Source organism: Felis catus, chromosome B4 (assembly GCF_018350175.1).
Source record: "Felis catus isolate Fca126 chromosome B4, F.catus_Fca126_mat1.0, whole genome shotgun sequence".
NCBI lineage: Eukaryota > Metazoa > Chordata > Mammalia > Carnivora > Felidae > Felis > Felis catus.
In genome coordinates, this window is record NC_058374.1 from 1,637,022 (window position 1) to 1,655,583 (window position 18,562).

General features: G+C 52.2%; 1 protein-coding gene and 1 long non-coding RNA gene across 4 annotated transcripts in view; one reads left to right on the plus strand and one right to left on the minus strand.

Moving 5' to 3' along the window:
• Nucleotides 1-18,562, minus strand: part of ADARB2 (adenosine deaminase RNA specific B2 (inactive)) — a 429,400-nt gene that overhangs the window by 85,663 nt on the left and 325,175 nt on the right. The gene's annotated exons all lie outside the window — the stretch shown is intronic.
• On the plus strand, nt 618-7,144 carry LOC109501264. The gene is made up of 3 exons (XR_002743618.2): nt 618-2,073; nt 2,876-3,027; nt 3,427-7,144. It is a non-coding gene; the product is annotated as an uncharacterized LOC109501264 (long non-coding RNA).

Sequence of the window (18,562 nt, forward strand, 5' to 3'; positions counted from 1 at the left end):
CTTAGGAGCACCAAGCACCCCACCCCACCCCCACGCGATGGGTGGGGGATGGGGCCACACACCTGCGCTCCCAGTGAGGCGGGGAGGGGGTGGTTCCCGTGCGGGCACGGGGCATCCCCACCCCGGGGATACCCACGCAGCCAGACGTCGGATCCGAGTTTTGCAAGCCCGCCCCCCTTCCCCCGCCTCCCAGGTCTGTGGCCACAGCATGTGGCCTCCCAGATGACCGGGTTCCCCAGTTCCGACCAGATTCTGGTCTCTCTGTCAGTGCTGCCAACCTTTCCTTCATCCCTGAACCAGACAGTGGGGCCACCTCCTCCTTCTTGGGGAAGGACCTCACCCCTTCCCTGAGGAGAACCAGACATGGCCCCTCACCATCCAGTCCCTCACCTCCATGCCCCAGCCGGCACCTTCCTCCCTGGGCCTCCGGATTTTGCACTTCGCCCTCCTGCCCCCTGCCCCCCTGCTCTTGCCTCCTGCCCCCCTGCCCCGGCCCACCTGCCCTCCTGCCCTCCTGTTCCAGTCTTCCTACCACCCCCCCCCCTCCCCGTCCCCCATCCCCCTGCCCTCCAGACCCTGCCGTTTTGACCTCCTGTCCTCCTCCCCCACCCCCGCCCTTCCTAATTCCAGTCTCTCCAGCACTTTTGTTTGCTTGTGTATCAGTCAGACTGGTTGAATAGTGTTCCACCAAATTATATCCACTTGGAACCTCAGGATGTGTGCTCAGGTGGAAATAGTTAGATGTAATCAGTTAGGATCTGGAGATCGGAGTTTAGAGTCGCTGGGAACCTGGTCCCTGGTTGCTTATTGCTTCACTGTCAGCTGAAACTTGTTAGTGCCAAAGCCTACCAGTGCCAGACTCAAATTTGTGCACACTCAGCAATTTAAAACTAACGTGAACGTGCAGGTTTTTAGCCATTGAGAGATTGCCTACTTTTCAGACTGCACAGAACCTGACAGCTGTTACCTATAGATAAGACAGGTCCCAAGATGCAGTGGTCCTTGGCGTTCTCTGATCCAGAGCCCCCTCACCAGACTGCCGAGTCACCTCACCTAGACACGTAACCCTCTCTGAGCACCCAGGCCCTCCTGGCCACCCCAGGACAGGCTGGTGCTGTGAGGGACGCCCTGGCCTGCAAACCTGTCACGGTGTTGTCTTGTCTAAATAACCTCACGTGAGCTGCCACCACTGTGTGGCCATGGCTCCTTCCTGGATCTGCCCCGAGATGCCTGGACCCTTCACAGGCACAGACAGAGGTGGGGCCTGGGGTGGCCGGTCTGGCTCCCAGAAGCTGGAGGGAGGAAGGAGCCTCAGCCCAGGCAGCACCTTGGTCTATTCTGCTGTTGAGTTTTGGCAACAGGGGAACACAGTTCTGTGGTTCTGAGCTGTTCGTATGTGGTGATTCATCCCGCAGCCCAGGGATACCCACACACACGACCTTGCTCTCCACCCGTGCTGAGTCTCTGATGTGCCCAGAGTCGTGGGGCTGGCGGCTGGCACGTTTTCACTGTATTTATAAGCACAAACAGGCCCCTGTTAGCAGGAAGCCGGGTACCTGTCCTGGGCCACAGAGCCTCGGCGGGGAGGCTGACTTGTCTCCCTCACACCAGAGAGTGCCCCAAACGGAGCATCCATGCCTTGATTCCTTCAGCAGATGTGCACTGAGTGCCCTGTGCGTGCCCTGCACCATGCTGGGCGTCAGAAGAGACCCCTGTCCTTTCTGGACAGTAACACGTGTACAAAACACATCAACCTTGAGGGAGCCTGGAGGGGAGGTGGCCAGCCGACCACAGGGCAGCTGAACAGAGATACAGAAGGCTGTGCTGGAAGAAACAGGACACACGTGACAGGCGTGGAGGAGAAATCCACGTCCGGCATCCCAGGGCCACATGGCCTCTCCTGTCAGTGCTGTTATTTACTCAGTGATGGATGGCCACCCTCCTTAGCCACTCCGCCAAGCCAAGCGGAAGAGTGCTGTCACGTGTGCTCCGTGTTCAGAAGGGAAGGCAGGAGCTGCCCGGCGGGACATAACAATTCGGGGGTTGGGGAAGGACCCCGAGACCAGCAGGCAGGTAAGCAGAAACCCAACAGAGATCAAGAGTCGCTATGTAAACAGTGGGGTGGGAATGGCCTCACACACGGAGGCTCGGGTGTCTGGGTTACTGGGGGGCCGGGGGTGGCCACGCACCGTGGATACTCCGTTTTCCTTCCTGCCACCCCTTCCCTCTTGTCCGAGGGTGGTCCTTTCCCTGCTGTGGTGACACTTCCCGCAGAGCACAGGTGTCAGAAAATTTGCGAGACTTGCGGACCTACCGTGTGCCATCACCTCCATTTAAAACCACCGGCTCTGGTGGGCGCTCGCCCCGGTCCCGGGAAACACTGCTGCTGGGAAAGCCCGCGCCTCTCCTCTCTCCTTAAGAGCGAGGACCGGGGAGTGCTTCTTCCCGCCCCCGGTTCCCGCAGCCATTTAGCAGGTCAGCAGATTTATGGACTCCGTGCCCGGGTTTTAAAGATACAAGATAAAAGCGTAGAGCTATTTATTTGACTGCATTAAAAATCTCCTACAGGAGCCACTTAACTTTTGAATGTTGTTAGATGTGAGCGGTAGCGGCCAGGCCGGACTTGTTGGCTCTGGCTACCGCCAATAGAGGGTGACAGCAGTTTTCTGTATGGGATTAGCTGAAATCGAACACATTGACTTCAGAATCTAAACCGGTGATACAAAGAAGGCTTGTATATGTTATTAAAAACAAAAGCTGTGGGATTTTATATAGAATATGCACGTCTACCGTAAATCTCCCGGAAAGCCAACCTGACGCAGACGCGCGAGACCTTCTCCGTGTCTCTGTCTCTGATCGTCTGTCCCTCTCCCAGGATCCATCACTCTGGCTGATGAAACACTGGGGTGAATAATGAGAACCCCGAGGGGGTCATGCAAGGCCACCTAAGGAATCATTACCGAATTCCTGGCAGTTTATTTCCTGTCATGGATGTTTGCACAGACGGCTCTGGTACAACACCATCAGGTAACTCTGTTTTTCCTTAGTGGACTTTATTTTTCAGACAGTTTGTAGTTTTAGAGCAATAGTGAGTGTAACATAGACATTTCCCACATACGCTGCTGCCAACACACCGCAGCCTCCCCCACCAGCAGTGTCCCCACCAGATGGTGCATTTCTCACAATCACTGCCCCCACAGGGCATGTCGTCGTCACCTGAGTCCATGGTTTACACTGGGGTCACTTGGCATTGTACATACTGTGGGTCTGGACAAGTGTATGAGGACAGGTGTCCGCGTTGTGTTATCACACAGAGCAGTTTCGCTGCCCCCAAATCCCCTGTGCTCCACCTGTTCAACCCTCCCTCCCTTCGACTCCCAGAAATCCCTCCTACTTTTCACCGTCTCCACCGTTCTGCCTTTTCAGGGTGTCAGATAGTGGGAGTCACACAGGATGAAGCCTCTTTAGATCGGCGCCCCTCGCTTAGTCATACGCTGTCAAGTTTCCTCCGTGTGTTTTCATGGCTTGTTAGCTCGTTTCTTTTTATGGCCGAATACTGTTCCACCGCCTGGATGGACCAAGTTTGTTTATCCAGCACCTACTGAAGGACATCTTCGATGTCTCCAAGTTTTGGCGATTGTGAATAAAACCGCTATACACATCTGTGGGCAGGGTTTTGTACCAACACAGCTTTCAACTCATTTGAGTAAACGTCAAGGGGCACGGTGGCCGGGTCGTGTGGCGAGGATACGTTTAGTCCTGTAGGAACCCACCAGACCGTCCTCCCGAGTGGCTGCCCCCGTCCGCGTGCCCGCCTGCCGTGCCTGAGAGACGCTGTGGTTCGACGTCCTCGCCAGCATGTGCTGGTGTCGGGGGCCTGGGTTTGGGCCCTTCTAACAGGCGAGCAGTGTTGTCTCCTTGTCTGAATTTGCACTTCCAGGTAACTATTTTTTTTAAATGTTAATTTATTTATCTTGAGAGAGAGCATGAGTGGGGAGGGGCAGAGAGAGAGAGGGAGAGAGGGAATCCCAGGCAGGCTCTGCACTGACAGCATGGGGCCTGACGTGGAACTCAAACTCACAAGCCGTGGGCTGAAATCAAGAGTCAGATGCTTAACCGACTGAACCACCCAGGTGCCCCAGTCACTAATTTTTGACTGTACAGTTTACTTTTGTGGGCTCTTAGCCGGCTGGGAAACTCTAACCACAGATCACGTCTTTGTTTTTCTATTTCTAAAGGACAGGATACAGAGCATGGGGTTCATAGTCTTCTCCAGCTTTTTATTTTCTCGGCCTCAGAAGAGTTTATGAAAGTGGTTTTCTAGAGCCAGTAGATGTGGCTTCTTGTAAGATGGTTTTGGCCAGGATCAGATTTTATCAGACCCATAGACCGAGATTTCCTAGAGGGAAAACAAAATGGGCAATAATTCCATACAATGAGGTTCCTTTACTAACGGATATTTAGACTGTACTACATACACTTCCTCCCCTATAGTAAACAATGTAGTTTTCACTTGAGGGAATGAAGTTTTGGGTTGCTTCTGGGAAGTTCAGGACTCTGTACTCACAGGGCGATCAACAGACACCATCACTTTGAAGGTACTGAGCAATGAACTTGATTAAAAACAAAATGGCGCCACTGCCTAAATAGTGTGTGGTTGATCTCAGCCTCGTCTTGACTATTCAATCTTACTTTCACTTATAGACCCCCCCCCGCCCCCCGCACCCCTGCGCAGCCATCACTGGGCATGTGCTGAAGGTGATCCCTGCGCTGCGTGAGGCATGATTAGCAGACCAGGGTTCATCCCTGGGACAGGGGTTCTGCGAGGCTGGTCAGTTAGACTCTCGGGGGTGGTCATGGGGGGTGATAAATTTAGCTGCAAGAAGCGGTGATGCTCTTTTGCTTGTTTCTGGCTTAGATTTAGAATTTGAGGAGTTTTGTGAAATGTACCAGGACCAACGCCTGCCATGCCAACCGCAGGGATTTCAGTCAGATTGCACGTTATTCTTTGTTGCTAAGTGTTGGCATTCATGGTTTCGGGTCTGGCAAGGCGGGCTGAAGCCTTCAGTTCCAGGCTCCAGGCAGCCCACGGCCCAGCGGTCAGCCTAGATTTGGGGCCGTTGGGGGGGGGTTTTGTCTGTGGTGGAGCCCGCCCTCCTCCTGTCTCACATGGCGCCCTCAGGGCGCTCCCGCTTTGAGTAAGACGTTGCTCTGTCCTTCCACCGCTTCCTTCTGCAGATTTGGACTTGCTCCTGCCTGTCTGATTTCAGATGCTTCGTTCTGCTTGGGATTTCCAGCTGTGGCTCCTTCTGTCCTCTGCACAGTGGTTTAATTTCTGTCGGTTTTTGTTCTCGTCTTAACTCCGTGTGTTCCCGTGATCAGCTTGCACCCTTACTACTCCATGTTAGCCTGCTTCTTAATCCTTGCTTCCAGAGAGCCCGCCGTGATTTCTCGCTGCCTCATTCATGCCGCACCTGCTTACTGCGGCTGGCTTGGGGACAAGTATGATCCAGGGACGGGGTGCACACAGAGACTAGAATGACTGCTGGTTTCCAGAGTGCCCCGCGAGGAGACACGTTCCTGGATGCTAAGACTCCCCACTTCTATGAGAGTGGCCTCAATGGGGTGTTGTCTGCATCAGATGTTAAACACTTCTGATAACCTACAGACGCCTAAGAACCAGTGTGGAAAGAAAGGCCTTCTTGTCTGTGTGTAAGGATCTGCTGCCTAAGTTAAATTATGAACCTAGCTGGCAGGTGCCACTGAAGCCCACTGTGTGCCCGGCCTGCTGGGAACAGGGCTAACCTGGTGCTGGGCTGATGGGACTTCTCCGCCAGGCTGGGGACCCCTCTCCTGGCAGCTCCTGGTGGCCCCTCTTGATGGACAGGAGGGAGGGGCAGGGCTCTCTCTGGGTCCAGCCCCTGCCCTCCTCAGGAAGTCAGGGAAGTCAGGGAGGAGACACAACTATAAAGAGGAGAAAGACCTTTTAGTCACTTGAATTAAAAGGGATTGAGGTTCATGGTTGAATGTTGAACTATATGAATCTGGCTGTAGTTGACTTCTGAGCTCGGTAATGTCACACACTTGAACCTAATCCCTTAGACAAGTGCTCTGAAGTAGATGTGGGTTTTAGTTACTCAGGCGAGGTCTACACCAGTCCTCCAACAGTGTAGACTTGCCGGGAAGGCCTGCAAAGGAAGGCAAGTGCCCTGTGGCGGTGGAGGCTGGACGAAGGGTGACCACGGGCCAAAAGATCTGCACTAAGTCTGTGCTTTGCCGTTACCCACCCATGTCCGTGGGCAGGTGTGGCCGCCTGTCCAGTGCCTTCCGTAAAGAGAGGAAGGGGGAGGCTCGAGGGTGGAGAGGGGACAGACCAGACACTGGCCTGGAGCTGCCTGCCACCAGCCTGTCCAGCTCTAACTTGGCTCTGGCCAAGCTCTGGTGTTTCTGGTGTGCAGTTTGGCCTGGGGCCGCCACACGGAGCTGCCTGGGCCAGAGTCCCCGGGGCCTTGGTCATGAGCACAGTCTGTGCGCATTGTTGGCATGCCTCCTTTTGCACGCTGAGACACCAGGCCCGGTGCCCTGGGGCGGCCCTGCAGGGACGGCTGTATGCCTATACCTGGCATTGGGCCAGAGGCACAGGGGCTGCTGGTGGGGGCTGGGCGCACAAGGGCGCCCCGAGGAGCCTCTGTGATTCGCTCACCCCCAGGTGTCCCTCCAAGGTCCTTGTAGCTCTTCCGTCTGCAGGAATGTGTGTGAGGCTGGCCCTGCACAATAGCAGGTGCCCGGCAAGGATGCATGCGTGCTCTGATCCACGCTGGCCCCGCCCTGCCCCGGGGACTGTCCCCTCCCTGCCAAGACGGAAGCCAAGTTAAATGAATTTCTTTCTGGAGCCAATGGGCCGGATCTTAAGCCTTCCTGAGAACTGAAGTGTAATTTAAGAAACTGGAAGAAATTATTGAGTTGGTGTCCTAATCCCCCGAGAGTCTCCGTGCGCACTCCACTGAGCAGCCTAATCCCCGCTGGTGCCTCGACCCCGGTGGAATCCTTAATTACCAGAATCTCATTTCCGCTTCGTGGGCTACCTGAGTAGCATCTGTCGCTCAAATAAACTCATGTGAAAATAAAGTATTAAAATCAATAATTCAACTCGGGGGGTGAAATGGAACAGAAAACTAACTGCAGCCTGCACGCCAGATTCCTGGGTGGCCCTCGCGAGGCTCTGACCTCTGCTCTCTGCGTCTTCCACAGGGGTGGCGGTGTGCGTTTTGGCATCTGCACTGTCTGGAAACAGGGACAGCGGCCCTCTTACAGGACCGGGCCCAGTCCCCGGGAGAGGCGCTGGCCACTGTCCCCTCTGGGTCAGGGGTCACCTCTAGGAGGGGCCACGCAGGCCCAGGAACTTCTCTTATCTGTTTCCATCCTGATGACATATCTGAACTGGTCTGAAAGGCCACCTTCTCTGGGATGTCTCTCCGGATTACCCGTCTCTGTAGGCTCATGAAAAGCACCAAGGGTTATCAGTTGCTTGTCATTTTGTGTAGTGCTGTGATAGGCACGTGACTGCCTCTCTGAGTCATCCCAGAGGAAAGGGACACGGCTGGTGTGTGGCCTCCCAGACTTGCGTGGCCCCTTCTTGTCTGCGAGGGAGTGATCTGACCTGCACACACCAGGGAACATCTGTGTGCAGGAGGCCGGTCTGTTTCTGCCCCACCTGGGTTTGTGTGTGTGGGGGGCAGGGAACACAGTGAGGTGCCCTGGGCCCCATCAAGTCGGGACCCACGCTCACCAGGCAGTGACCAGACGGTGTCACTCATGAGGGCTTATCCCCAAAGTGTGGGGGGGAGGTCGCAGAGACAGGCATCCCCATACCCAGCAGGGGGACCCCACCCAGCAGGGATGGTCACGGTTTTAGTGACTGCTTTCTGGGAAGGAAGGCCAGCTGTGGATGGCTGGTGCCAGGTTTCCCTCCCTCCAGGAAGGAGGCAAAGCTGGGCGGCGGGGAGCGAGGAGGCCTCAGCTCCACAGGCCAAACGCGTCGTGCAAATCTTGTGTGGCAACGTCTGGTCATGTCACTTCCTTTCCGAGTCTGCAGAAGTCCCCAAATGCCCGTGGCTACCCTGCCGACCTCCACCCCATCTCTCTCCAGCCAGCACAGGCCGCTGGGGGCCACAGCGCTGGTCTTTGGCTAACTGGTGAGGTTTCTGGAGTCCTCAGGTCTGGAAAGCAGTCATTTGGAATGTTCCACGGGTGATTCAGCATCGACTGACAAAGGGGGAGACGGTCTGTGAAGCCCAAACATGTGGTCGTGAGGGGCTGGGATGCTGGTGATTTGGGGTTCCCGCTGTCGCCAGCCTGACGCTCTAGAGTCTCACCTGCCCCCTCCCCCACTTTGTACCCGGTGCAGCTGTGGTCATTACAGGAACCACACCCAGACCATCCGCACCTGCCTGTCCACACAGCCGGAAATCTGAACACGCTCCAAGCAGCCGAGGTTCTCACTGACGCCCCCCCTTCCAGCCATAGCACCCCCCCACCCCCACACCACCTCAGTTCACAGGAGGAGAAATCCCAGACAGAACACAGCTTGCAAGATGTCACCTCACCTCCCAGGTTCCCCCAGCTGGGCCCAATGGGTGACGGGCTCACGTCTTAGCCCAGCTGCACTGCCGAGCCCTTCCTGCCTCGTCCCCCTGCACCACCCCCAGGGCCCCTTCCCCAGGCTGCCCACACCCTCCCTCCATCTCCCTCCACCAGCCTGTGGTTAGCAGGGCCGCGAACGCCAGCACGCTGTGTGCAGAGTACAGATCCTCCTGGTATCTGAGGTCTCTGGGACGCAGGGTCTGTCTACACCCGCTGAGACAGGCCTCCCTACAAGGCATTTCCATCAGCACGCAAACAGAAATGGGAAACAATGGGAATTTCTCCCAGATAACGGAAAGGGTCAGCGTTTCTCCAGGAGCAACCACACCACTAAGCCTTGGGTGGCTCTGTGCTGGGCTGCTTTGCTGTCGTGGGGACCAGCGTAAACTTGATGGGCCTCTTTTGCTCCTTGGTTATTTCACTGTTGGTACAACATTTTCTAGACTAGAGTTCACCCCGCTTCAGGGGGAGAGGGGAAAGGAATGTCTGCCCCAGAAAGACTTGGGGTGGGGCTCGCGCCGGCTCCTTGGCCGTGCTGTCACTCCAGGCGCCACAGCCACGCTCACCATGAGAAAGGGGGGGCATTGGAGTCCTCCTCCCCACCTCCCTGCCTCGGCGGCCGCAGGTGCAACCCTCTGCGCAGGAGGTCTGGGGCGGGCGGGGGCTCGACAGCAGGGTCCATGGGCACCGGCTAAGCAGCAGGCTTGGGGGTAGGAGGAAAGTCTGCCCAGCCCGCTCGCCGCTTCCTCAGGTTTGCTGACTGCTGCTCAGGGTGCACGGCTGGGTGAGCGCCAAGCCCTTGCTGCCTTGTTGGCATGGCTCCAGCTCTTGAGCCCCCCCCCCCCCCCCCCCGCCGGCTGGCCATGCATCATGGAATATTGATACGGTTCCCCCAGACTTCTGCACCTGACATTTGATTTATAGCTTTAGGTGTTCTTTTTAATTCTAAACACTCGATAGAGGATCAAAGGAAATGTCATATTTGCAGCGTTTAAGCCCAGAGTGACACCTCGGCAGCCAGAAGGGGGGGGGCCGCCCGAGGTGGCTTTTGCCAGCGGCCTCTTCCCTGCCTGCCATCCTGGGGTTCAGAGTGCCCCGTGCTTAGGCTGACACCCCTCCTCTGTGCCCCCAACACTTCAAATATTTATCACATTATATAGCAACCTCCAGAATATTGCCTTCATTTAAGCTTTTCACGTCCCAATGATTTTTTATTATTTCCATCGACCAAAATAAATGAAGAAATGTTTTAGACTACACTTGAAAGCATGTAAAAATCAATAACTGGATTTTAAAAGATTTAAAATGTCTTGAATACATTCATTTTCAAACATTTTCCTCTGATCTTTAAATAGCTTTTCTTGGAGCATAACATTTTTTTGAAAAGTCAAATATGGAGCATTAAGGGTATAATTACCATTTTAATTATAACTCAATCATCCTATCTGCTTTGCATAGAAATTAAAGCTTTTATGTCAGGATTTGGGGCACTCACAAATGTTCAGGAGCAATTAATGTTAAAAGTTTAATTTTTTTCACAACCAGGATGAACTTTAGAGTTCCTAATTTCGTTCTTGCTCAGAGTGGAAAGCGTGGATGCTCCCCCTTGTCACTTGTCGCTGAAGTAAATCCCTTCCCACTGGTGACTTGGTTTGGTGTCCAAGGAAGCACAGTGGCAGAGTCGCAGCTCTGCCCCTGGGCATGGGGCCCGGCTGGAGTGACAGCCCCTCGTCTGTGGGACTGTGCGTGTGCAAGCTGCGGGAGGCCTGGGGGTCCATGGCCTGGGCTCACCTTAGGCTTGCAGGAGCCCCTCTCTGCTGTAGGATCTAGAATAGTCCCTGCCACTCAGGGGTGTGACTTTGCCTTCTGCCCCCAAACGGTAGCACCTTTTAATCCTGTAGGTTCAAGAGGCAGGGACCGTCTTTATGACATAGCAAACCAGTACCCAGCCTGATGACGCTTGGGCTTATGGGAAGTAACACTGGCTGCAGACCCACTGGAGTTCATGGCACTTAGCCCTGAAAAAGAAATGTTAAATGATGGATTTCCCATTGTTTTGCTGCAAATGACTGATGTGCTCCACTGCTGGCTCCTGGGGCCCAGGCTGCAGGTGTTTGAGTACACATGTGTGTGTACTCGCGCATGTGTGTGCATGTGTGCACATGTGCGTGTTATGTGCCTCCGTGTGCCTACGTGTGGGCATGTATGTGCTTGTGCACGTGTCCACGTGTGCATGTGTGCATATTTGTGCACTGTGCACATGCGTATGTGCGCACGCATGCGCGTGTATGTGTGCATGCACATGTATGTGCATATGTGCACACATGTGCACGTGTGCCCATTTGTGCATGCATTTGTGTGCGCACATGTCCACACACATGCGCATGTGCATGTATGCATATGTGCATGCGCACACACATTTGTATATGTGTGCATGTGCGTGCATGTGCATATATGTGCATGTGGGGTACATGCATGTGCACATGTGTGCATCCATGTGTGTGTGCATATATATGTGCATGTGTGTATGTATGTGCACACACATGGGTACATGCACGTGTGTGGGCTTGCTTCTGTGTAAAGTTCCACCTCGCCATTTTTCTCCCAGTTAAGCCCCCAGTCTAGGACCCTGCACATATCCTCCTGGGCCGCCAGTGTTCAGGCTGGAAAGAAAGTCATGTTTGTGGGTGTTGCTGAAACAAAACGAAATACTCACATTTCTAGGCCATCTGTGGAAGCCCCCTCTTCCCTGTACTTTGTGCTGCCTGTGTGTCTCCTCTTGACTTTTTATTTTAGCCTATGTTTGTGGTTTGTATTTTCCTCCCTTGTGCTCATGCCTTACTTTTCGGCTTTGTTAGGAGAAGTGGCAACGGAGGCAGGCGGACATAAGTTTAAAATAGTGACTGTACCAACTCTTCTCCACCTGGAGTGAGGCCGTGCTCCCTGAGCATCACTTGCACACGCACATAATCCCGACCAGGAGTGTGGAATATCCCGTAATCACTAATGCCTAGCAGGCAGAGGCAGCCGGCTTTGTGAGTGATCCCGGGGCCTAGAGGTTTCCCAGGACGGTGGGGATTTCACATACTTTTATTATTTCCAAGGAAGGAAAAATTTTTAAAAATCCGAGGAAATACGAGTTAGGGTTTAATGGCTCTGGAGGGCTCCTCCTATAAATAGCTTCACCCCTCAGGAAATATCCCTTTCTCGGGCACTGGCTGCAGACTTGGGTGCGGTACCGGAGGCAGCAGCACGATGGGTAAGTTGAGTCCCATGGCATGCTCAGGGCTTCCCTCAGCCCCTCCCTGGCCTCGGGAGGCAGTGTGGCGCTGGCAGGGCTGCAGCCCTGGGGCCGAGGGGCCCGTTTGTACCCTCACCCCTGCCGGCCCCAGGCTACAGGGTGCTGCTGTTTCCTGGTGCTTGCCCAGCCCTGGCCACACCGTGGTGAGGGCCCCCCACTCCGTGGTCCCTCGCTGGTGCTGTGAGTGCGGGTTCCTGATGACGCACATCCACGAGCACGTTAGCAGTGGCAGTGGGCCCACCCCATCCAGGTGGGTTTGAAGCTACTGATCGTCCGCATTCTGCCTGGCTGGGCAATTTGCGACGGTGAAGAACATAGTATAATTTCGTCAGACGAAGTAAGATCTGGTCATTTTCCAGCGTTTACTGCTGTGTGAGTTTCATAGGAACACAGCAAAGAACAGAAGCAAAACCCATCCATGACTGAAGGTGCCAATCACAGGTACCAGCTGGCTGGCGGAGGACACGGCCCGCCTGTGGGGGTGCCACACGGCGCCATGGGTTCACCTTCCCACGACCTCCTGGGCGTTCCCTGCAGAATTCGCTCCCTGCAGAATCTGTGAACCACCCGCCGGAGGGAGAGCGACTGAGCTCAGGCGGGGGCATCAGGAGTGACGTCGGAAAGGCTGCCGGAAACAAGACGCACCAGAGATGCTCCCGTTCTGGAGCTCAGTGGCGGGTGCCGGTGTCATTCCTGTGCTGCTTGCCACGTACTGATTTGTGCACTCAGACTTCTCCCTATGAAAAACCCTCCATGCTAATTGGGGTAAAAAGTGAAATAAAAGGTGCCCGGGGCCTGTGGCGGGTGGGAGGACCAGTGAGGTCTCCAAGGGGACAGTCATAATCACAGCCTCCCTGCGGACGAGAACTCACCACAGGCGTTCCTGTCTTTTCCCAACTTGGGAACAGTCCAGTTTCTGGCGAATGGGTTACTGGAGGGGCGTTGGGGTTCACACTGCTGTTTCCCTCTCAGCCTCCGGCTTGTCCTCAGTCCCGCATGCCGCCATCCCCTGGACAGGTGTGGGGCTCACCCGGGTTCTGCCTCTTCAGCCTCTGCTGTCTTGTCGCAGGGGGCCTGGGCTTCCCAACCACCCCCTCAGAATGGAAACCACATGTAGATGGAGTTTCATCCCCAGTGCTCGGTGCACAAGTGTGTCAGGTGGCTCCCACGTCCAAGACATACTTCCTATTTGTTTGTTTGTTTGTTTATGAGCAGGGGAGTGAGAGAGCACAAGCGGGGAGTAGGGGAGGTGCAGAGAGAGAGAGAGAGAGAGAGAGAGAGAGAATACCAAGCAGGCTCTGCACTGTCATCGCAGAGCCCAAAATGGGACTCCAACCCACAAACCATGAGATCCTGACCTGAGCTGAAACCGAAAGTCGGATGTCTAACCGACTGAGCCCCCCAGGCATCCCCCAAACATGCTTCTGAGAACAGAGCAGGCCTCAGGATTGTTGTTAACACAGCAAGGGGGAGGGGCTCCCAAGAGCATTTGACTTTTACAAGAGAGAAGGGAGTGGTTTGTCCAGATAAACTAGTCCACTCAGGGGCAGTGTGTCACACAGCGGTTGTTTTCACTGTGGGTGGTTTTGCGCAGAGAGGAGGCTGGCGTCGGAACCCAGGCTGGCCTCTGTGTCATTGGTTGCTCCCCATCGAAGGCACAGTGTCCTCTCTCAGGCTGAGAAAAATGACCAGAGGAGGTGTAGCGGACAGTTCCTGGTTGTAATACGCACAATTTAACCACCGTCTGCGGAGAGGGAGTTCTCTCGGTGACTTTATAACTGTCATTCCGCCAGATAAGATGAGGTTTGCTGACAGGCTGCTGGGTCCTATAAATTCATTCATTTTTCCATAATGGGAGAAGATGATAAGGTGGCAATACGAAATAAGACACAGATGATAAAACAATTCCCTACGGAAAAAACATCAACGCGGAAGTGCTGGCGGGCAGATGATAAAATGCCTGTTTCCTGGTTTTTAGGCACTCAGATAAAACATTCTGGAGAATTGGCCTTGTGGGTGTGTCGCGTGCCAAGCCCTGTGGCAGCACAGGACTGTTGGGGTTAGTTCTCGGGGGGAGCACGTCTTACTGTTAAATGTCCTGACTGCACCTGAGGTTGTCAAGTCTTCTTAGACAAAGGTTTGGCTTCGACTTCTGTCTGTGAGACTGATGGGTCTGTAGTGAAAAACCGTCATAACTCATTTGGATCTGAAATCCATCCCGTTGGCTCTTACAGGCCTCCCTGTGTGGTGCTATTCACGTGGGCCTCTCCTCCCATCTGTGGGGCAGCCGCCAAATCCTTCCCCACCCTGGTCAGGCAGCGGGCATGCCCTGGGGAGTCGCCCTCATTCCAGAGACTGCACCTCAACCCGCACTGCTTGAAAAAGTCCACTGTGAGCAAAGACCATCACACCACCCGCCATTCTCGGAGGCTGATGATGCTACAGTTTCAGTACGCTCCTTGTGACCAAAGACACACACTCTGTTCTCGGGAGAATGTCCTGGCTACCAGGACCTTCATCCGGGGTTGGAAGCAGGGCAGGGCCGGGAGCTCCTATTCTCCAGGACAAGAGGAGGGGGGTAAAGGATGTGACACGGACTCCAGCTTCCCACCGTGGGAGTGGCCATGGGGATGGGGAGCAGAGGGCAGGGGCAGTCCTGGAGGGTGAGCGAGTTCCGTGTCCTCTTGGCCATGGGATGAGAGCCCAAAGCAGAAACAGACTGGCCGGCTCTCTCCTCAGAGCAACCCAAGTTTTGGGCTCAGGAGACACAAATTGGTCCCTGGTGATAGTTGTAAATAACTCGGCACTAGAGAAAAGTGCGGGTCTCAACATTCCTCGCTATGTCTTTAATGAAAGTCTCTGAAGCTTGGTAAGAGGCAACGGGAGAGCTGGAAATCATTAAGGATGGGCCATAAACTTGATTTCCTGTGTTCTGTGCTAAATCTCACTTTCTGCTGCTGGAAAGAACTCAATCCTATTTGATAAAATCTTTGGTAGGCATAGTCCTTCTTGGAAACTGTTTTTTTTTAAAAACTCAGTGCCATGTAGGGCTCAGCACTAGGGGGACAGTAGTCTGATTTCGATTTCTGTCTCTGTCTTCTTATACTTTTTCTAATTCTTTAGACTATAAAGTACTTGAGCTGGGTTTTCTCACTGCCTGCTACTCAAGTTCTTGGTTTGGGGGAAATAATGACTAGTTAGTTTGGGAGCTTGGTGAGGAGCTCAAGTGAGGGATGGTGAGGACAGAGCACAGTGTGTTTATTAGGCTGATACTGAGGTGGGGGAAAAAAGCATTAAAACAACACCAAGAAAGGATGTTTAAAGCAGTTGGCCATTTGGGACCATTTACTGAAGGAAAAATAGGAAGTAGTCAAACAGATCACAGCAGCTATGGAAAGCTTTGCTCCATTGTAATTGAGTATAATCTTCTAGGTCCACAATGATGTAGGGTCTAGAAAAATGACACTTGATGGTTGGGGCACTCTCCTTAAGAAGAAAAGCTGTTGCATTTATGATGATTCCTATCCAAATTACTTTAAAAAGTTTGGCGTTAAAAATATAATTATTTCAATTATTCCAGTTATTTTAAAATTCACTTTTGGATTCATCCATTGCGTTTTTCCCTAATGTAACTAAGATGGAACCAGCAGCACATCACTGAGACACGATTCCACCCTATTTATTACATTTGGCACAAAGAGAAAGAGCAAAGACTTGGCTGACTTTGTTACAGCAATGCTGGAATCAAACCATAACACATCTGTTTGGTCTGTTAGCGGACAGTTTAAAAAGTAGATTGGGGCTTGAAAAAGCATTGGAAGTCAGTAAAGGGGGGAAGACCTTTTCCAGAAGCTACTTTTGTCTTTTAAATGAATTAATATACTAATACATTCAGAACAGCACCAGAACAGAACCAGTGTGTACCATATACGCTTCAGTCAATATAGTCACCATGGTCAGCACCACACTGCACAGATGCTTTAGGATATCTTGAATTTGTAAAAATACACAATTAGTATCTGTATGTTGAAAATTAACAACATGCAAATGGAAGAAATCAAGTAAGACCTAAGTTAATGGAGAGATGTACTATGTTCATGAACGGGAAAACTCAAATAGTCAAAGTGTCAACTTTCATGAAACTGACCTATAGTTTAATGCAATTCTTATAAAAATACCAGAAAGCATTTTTGTAGATGTATACAAGCTTATTCCAAAACTTATATGTAAAGGCACAAGTCCTGGAATAACTAAAACACCCATTTCATGAGAAGTGGAAAGAATTGCATCATCTGATGTTGAGGTTTAATGGGAAACTGCTAATCAAGACTGTGTGGTGTTGTGAGGGGGTGGATGGATAATCCATGGGACAGAACAGAAAGCCGTGCAAATGTGCCCAGCTGAGTTGGGACAAAGGTCCATGGGCAGTTCAGTGGAGGAAGAATTGCCTTTTCAGCAAACGGAGCTGGAACAACTGGATTTCCATAAGCAACCCCCACATCGACATGCATCTCACACCTACACAAACATTAACTGAAAGTAGCCATAGTCTTGAACTTTTATAAAAATGCAGGAGAAAATTCTTAGGTGCTACAACAAGGCAATGAACTCTTAGACTTGACAGCAAAAGCACAAGAAAGGAAGATACTGGGGACTTGGATCTCACAACAATGGAAGATTCACGATAGACCCTCTCACTTACGAGGATGAAAGCCACACTACCAAGAGGAAATGTTCGCAAGTCCCAAATCTGACAAAGTGCTAGTAACCGGAGCATACGGAAGACTCTCAAAATCGTCAGTGAAAACATACAATTGAATTAGAAAATGGGCAAAAGACACGAGGTATGTTAGTGAAGAGGATGTGCAGATGGCAGATTAGCATGTGATAAGATGTTCAGCTTCATCTGTCACCCAGGAGACGCAGATTAAACCACGTGGGACCCTACGACACACCTGCCAGAATGGCTAAAATAAAGGGTACTGGCACCACCGGATGCTGGTGAACAATGAAGGACCTAATCCCTCACATGGCTGGTGCTGTGCAAACTGGTGCAGCCACTCTGAGCAACAGCCTGGCAACTTCTCATTGCACTGAAGACCGGATCCCTGTATGACACCGGAAAATGCCTATGGGCATTTATCCCAGAGAAATGGAAATTTATGTTCTTACACGAAAACTACATTGATGCTTAGAGCAGCTTTAGTCATGATCGTCCCAACTGGAATCAACCCGATGTCCTTCACTGTGTAAAGTTTAGACAGAGTGTGGCCCATTTGCACCACGGAACACCACCCAGCAGTAAAAACAAAGTCTTGATTCACACAGCAAGCTGGATGGATCGCCAAAGAACTATGCCGAGTGATAAGAACAATTCCACATACACACGGTATGATTGCATTTACATTATGGTAAGGAAACAACAAAATTATAGGAACAGAGGACAGATTGGTGGGTGCCAGGATTAAGGAAGGGGTGTGGGAGGCAGGTGGCTGTGGCTTTCAGAGGCAGCAGGACACACCTGTGACGATAGGTGTCCTGTGTTGTCACTGTAGTGCTGGCTGCACAAACATACCTACATGTGTGACAGAATTGCATAGCACTGAACACACACACACACACACACACACACACACACACAGAGTCCTGGGCCTCATCCCAAGCCGATCAACCTGAATGTCTTGAGAGTGAAGCCAGGTATGTCTGCGACACAAGCATCTTGAGGATTCTGTAGAAGGAACCAACCTTATGCTGGGTCTCCGACCATTCAGGAGCCACAGCCAGCAGAGTCCTCCTTCCTGGCCTGGACTCTGTCTTTGTGAGTGTCCCCTGAGCACAGGGTGGCAACATGCATGCTGACAGGACCCAGTGCAATGTGGCAGCTTCACACCATGCCTCCACAGTTGCTGGATGAGGACTTTGGTCTGGCACGTGCCAGCGTTTTGCTCCCCTTGGCACATTGGGGCTGATGCCATTACATCCCTGCAGCACCACTCCTTATAATACACTGCACAGTGAAGGAAACAATCAGCAAAACTACTAGGCAACCAACAGAATGGGAGAAGATATTTGCAAATGACATATCAGATAAAAGGTTAGTATCCAAAATCTATAAAAAACTTACCTAACTCAACACCCAAAAAATAAATAATCCAGTGTAGAAATGGGCAAAAGACATGAATAGACACTTTTCTAAAGAAGACATCCATATGGCCAACAGACGAAAAAATGCTCAACATCACTCATCATCAGGGAAAGATAAATCAAAACCACAATGAGATACCACCTCACACCTGTCAGAATGGCTAACATTAACAACTCAGGCAACAACAGATGTTGTCAAAGATACAGAGAAAGGGGAACACTTTTGCAATGCTGGTGGGAATGCAAACTGGTGCAGCCACTCTGGAAAACAGTATGGAGGTTCCTCAAAAAACTAAAAATAGAACTACCCTACGACCCAGCAATTGCACTACTAGGCATTTATCCAAGGGATAGAGTTATGCTGTTTCGAAGGGACACATGCACCCCCATGTTTATAGCAGCACTACTGACAATATCCAAAGTATGGAAAGAGCCCAAATGTCCATCGACGAATGGATAAAGAAGATGTGGTAT